The sequence below is a fragment of the Bombus affinis genome, unplaced genomic scaffold (assembly GCF_024516045.1).
Source record: "Bombus affinis isolate iyBomAffi1 unplaced genomic scaffold, iyBomAffi1.2 ctg00000082.1, whole genome shotgun sequence".
Lineage (NCBI taxonomy): Eukaryota > Metazoa > Arthropoda > Insecta > Hymenoptera > Apidae > Bombus > Bombus affinis.
Genome location: NW_026108830.1, coordinates 240,808 through 245,369, shown reverse-complemented (window position 1 = coordinate 245,369; position 4,562 = coordinate 240,808). Strand labels below are relative to the sequence as shown.

Below are 4,562 nucleotides of genomic sequence, written 5' to 3'. Positions count from 1 at the left end.
TCCCTGGTTGATCCTGCCAGTAGTCATATGCTTGTCTCAAAGATTAAGCCATGCATGTCTCAGTACATGCCGCATTAAGGTGAAACCGCGAATGGCTCATTAAATCAGTTATGGTTTCTTAGATCATACCTACATTTACTTGGATAACTGTGGTAATTCTAGAGCTAATACATGCAAACAGATTCCGACCAGAGATGGTAGGAATGCTTTTATTAGATCAAAACCAATCGGTGGCGGATGGCTCGTCTGTCCGTCCATCGTTTGTTTTGGTGACTCTGAATAACTTTGTGCTGATCGCATGGTCATCTAGCACCGGCGACGCATCTTTCAAATGTCTGCCTTATCAACTGTCGATGGTAGGTTCTGCGCCTACCATGGTTGTAACGGGTAACGGGGAATCAGGGTTCGATTCCGGAGAGGGAGCCTGAGAAACAGCTACCACATCCAAGGAAGGCAGCAGGCGCGCAAATTACCCACTCCCGGCACGGGGAGGTAGTGACGAAAAATAACGATACGGGACTCATCCGAGGCCCCGTAATCGGAATGAGTACACTTTAAATCCTTTAACGAGGACCAATTGGAGGGCAAGTCTGGTGCCAGCAGCCGCGGTAATTCCAGCTCCAATAGCGTATATTAAAGTTGTTGCGGTTAAAAAGCTCGTAGTTGAATCTGTGTGTCACAGTGTCGGTTCACCGCTCGCGGTGTTTAACTGGCATTATGTGGTACGTCCTATCGGTGGGCTTAGCTCCTCGCGGGCGGTCCAACTAATATCCCATCGCGGTGCTCTTCACTGAGTGTCGAGGTGGGCCGATACGTTTACTTTGAACAAATTAGAGTGCTTAAAGCAGGCTACCTTCGCCTGAATACTGTGTGCATGGAATAATGGAATAGGACCTCGGTTCTATTTTGTTGGTTTTCGGAGCCCCGAGGTAATGATTAATAGGGACAGATGGGGGCATTCGTATTGCGACGTTAGAGGTGAAATTCTTGGATCGTCGCAAGACGGACAGAAGCGAAAGCATTTGCCAAAAATGTTTTCATTAATCAAGAACGAAAGTTAGAGGTTCGAAGGCGATCAGATACCGCCCTAGTTCTAACCATAAACGATGCCAGCCAGCGATCCGCCGAAGTTCCTCCGATGACTCGGCGGGCAGCTTCCGGGAAACCAAAGCTTTTGGGTTCCGGGGGAAGTATGGTTGCAAAGCTGAAACTTAAAGGAATTGACGGAAGGGCACCACCAGGAGTGGAGCCTGCGGCTTAATTTGACTCAACACGGGAAACCTCACCAGGCCCGGACACCGGAAGGATTGACAGATTGATAGCTCTTTCTTGATTCGGTGGGTGGTGGTGCATGGCCGTTCTTAGTTGGTGGAGCGATTTGTCTGGTTAATTCCGATAACGAACGAGACTCTAGCCTGCTAAATAGACGTAACTTATGGTATCTCGAAGGCCCCCGGCTTCGGTCGGTGGGTTTTTACTACCAACGTACAAACAAATCTTCTTAGAGGAACAGGCGGCTTCTAGCCGCACGAGATTGAGCAATAACAGGTCTGTGATGCCCTTAGATGTTCTGGGCCGCACGCGCGCTACACTGAAGGAATCAGCGTGTTTTCCCTGGCCGAAAGGCCCGGGTAACCCGCTGAACCTCCTTCGTGCTAGGGATTGGGGCTTGCAATTATTCCCCATGAACGAGGAATTCCCAGTAAGCGCGAGTCATAAGCTCGCGTTGATTACGTCCCTGCCCTTTGTACACACCGCCCGTCGCTACTACCGATTGAATGATTTAGTGAGGTCTTCGGACTGGTGCGCGGCCAATGTGATAAGCATTGCCGATGTTACCGGGAAGATGACCAAACTTGATCATTTAGAGGAAGTAAAAGTCGTAACAAGGTTTCCGTAGGTGAACCTGCGGAAGGATCATTAACGATATAACACAAAAACTTAAAGAATTTGACTTGAACACTTGAAAAATACGAAACTGTATAAGTCGGTAAGGAGCCGTACTCCTCCTATATCGACGAACCAAAGTATATACGACGTATCAACAAGCTATATACTTTAACAAAGAACAGTTAAATTCGCCCGGAGCGTGGCTTACTCCGTTGGCAAAATGATGAAAAGACATAAGGAGGAGACGACCCTTCAGCTACGAAACTATATGAAGAGAAGGTGGCACTCTCTCTCGATCATCGGGATGAAGAGATACATACATATATATATATATATATATATATATATATATACATACATAAACGAATTCGAGGCGCCTGCGTGAGGTCGTACACAGAAAGACCCGCCGCCTGCGAATAACAAAATATATACGAATTCGAGGCGCCTGCGTGAGGTCGTACACAGAAAGACCCGCCGTCTGCGAATATTATGATTTTATAATAAAACTATAAATGGGAACTTGAGCTTTCGAAAATTAAACTTTGACACGAATATCGAACGAAAAATTACGAATGGAAACCACCCGTAAAGAGAAATGAGATCGAGGCGCTTGCGTGAGGCCGTATACAGAAAGACCCGCCGCCACGATCTCGTATTTTTTTTTTGCGTCGTGGAGACCGTACAAACGAATAACAAAATCTCTAAAGTGCCTCGTGTCGGAGAGATCATGCTCGCCTATTCTCTTCTATGTTTCGTGGTCTGTGTTGCGTTTGCTCTCCTCCTAGCAACGGGACATCGAAGACTCCTCTTTGGGATCGAACGAAGCGACTAAAACGAGTCGACGAGAGCGAAAGTACGAGTAGCGAGTCGCGCATGTAGAAAGGATACCGACATATCTTCGAAGGTTCTCTTCGAAGATCCATGGATACCTTATGCGCGTCGACCTCTCGTCTCTTTCACCGCTCTCGGTCGTTCTCGAAACGTGCTTCCTACCCATAGGGCGTGTGTTCTTCGTATGTCGTTTTGTTCGAAATAACGAAACCACTTGTAACATACTCGTGGATCGGGTAACCTAGAACGAAAACGCATTGCGTGGATGTTGGCCCGCTATGATAATGATAATGATGACGATGACTATGATGACGATGCGTAGCAACGATTCGTAACTAGTCTAGCCGAAGTTGGTTCAGAGGGGACCGCAGGCTGTCTACCCTCGATGTCGTGAGTCGGACACCCGTGCCGTCGCTAGAGTTTTTTCAAAGCTCGGCTTCTGGATATTGGGAAGAAAGACCGCTCGAGGACGACGGCTGCGCGTGCGTCCCATCGAATTTTTTTTTTTTTATACCACCTGAACGACTAAAGTTTCGTCTAGTTCGTCGCATATAACCCGTTCAGAGGGGACCGCAGGCTGTCTATCCTCGTTGTCGTGAGTCGGACACCCGTGCCGTCGCTGAAGTTTTTTCAAAGCTCGGCTTCTGGATATTGGGAAGAAAGACCGCGCGAGGTAGATGGATGCGAGTCCCATCGAATTTTTTTATTTTTTAAAAAAACAATCACCTGAACGGAGATGTGTTCTCTTTCGTCGATTTTTCACGCTTTGAGTCGTCGCGATCGCCATCCGTTCGGAGGAGATCGCCGACTTCGAAGCCTCGATGTCGTGAGTCGGACACCCGTGCCGTCGCTAGAGTTTTTTCAAAGCTCGGCTTCTGGATATTGGGAGGAAAGACCGCTCGAGGCCGAGGGTCGCGCGAGTCCCATCGAATCTTTACATCACCCGAACGATGGAGGCGCACGCTCTTTTTCTTGAATAATTGGACGAGAGGAATGCATATCGTATTATATATACACACACACACATATATATGGGCTAGCCACCGTGCGTATTTCTTCGCGAGATCGTGTGCTGCACAGAGGATTCAGAATCGGGTGTTATATCCCCGTCGTTTCCTGACGAACGGAGCTTCGATCTCGATGGTTGTTATATATCATAATGTACTTTTCGCCCGGCCGGCGGACGCGCGTATCTTCGCGCGTTCGTCGGATTTCATTTTCGAACGTTTTCGTGTCGTCGATCTTCCGGCGACTTCTGCGCGTCCGATTCCCGTTGGTCGGTCGTGTCGGATCTCGGCTTCGCTCGAACCGAGTATTAAGAGTACATGGAGTACAAGAGTTTTAAAAAATATATGAAAAGATTACCCTGAACGGTGGATCACTTGGCTCGTGGGTCGATGAAGAACGCAGCTAATTGCGCGTCAACGTGTGAACTGCAGGACACATGAACATCGACATTTCGAACGCACATTGCGGTCCACGGATACAATTCCTGGACCACGCCTGGCTGAGGGTTGCTCACGTAAACCTAAGACTGCTTGCGTTGCGTGTCGTTCCTCTCTATCTGTCTCTCTCTGTCCCTTGGTGCCTTCGACAACCCGCCGTCGTTCTTACGATACGTAGAACGTTTCAGAGTCGGAGGAAGCGCACGAAGAAGGATACGAACAAGAGCGGACGCGAGAGAACGTACGCGACGTACGAGCGATTGTTGGACGCTCGTCGGCGTTCGTCGCGGTCGTGTCGAGGCCGTGCAATTCGTACGCATGCTCGATATATAAACTATCGTGTTCACGGGAGACACTACGAAACTCTACCTCTGTCTCTCTCTGTCCCTTGGTGCC

The 4,562-nt window shown here is 48.7% G+C and overlaps 1 long non-coding RNA gene and 2 other non-coding genes across 3 annotated transcripts; all 3 read left to right on the top strand.

Moving 5' to 3' along the window:
* LOC126927338 (small subunit ribosomal RNA) lies at positions 1 to 1,923 on the top strand. The gene has a single exon (XR_007715390.1). It is a non-coding gene; the product is annotated as a small subunit ribosomal RNA (ribosomal RNA).
* A 312-nt stretch (positions 1,924 to 2,235) lies between these two features.
* Positions 2,236 to 3,234, top strand: LOC126927286 (uncharacterized). The gene is made up of 2 exons (XR_007715354.1): positions 2,236 to 2,276; positions 2,345 to 3,234. It is a non-coding gene; the product is annotated as an uncharacterized LOC126927286 (long non-coding RNA).
* Positions 3,235 to 4,083: 849 nt separating this feature from the next.
* On the top strand, positions 4,084 to 4,238 carry LOC126927358 (5.8S ribosomal RNA). Its single transcript, XR_007715410.1, has one exon. It is a non-coding gene; the product is annotated as a 5.8S ribosomal RNA (ribosomal RNA).
* Positions 4,239 to 4,562: the final 324 nt, after the last annotated feature.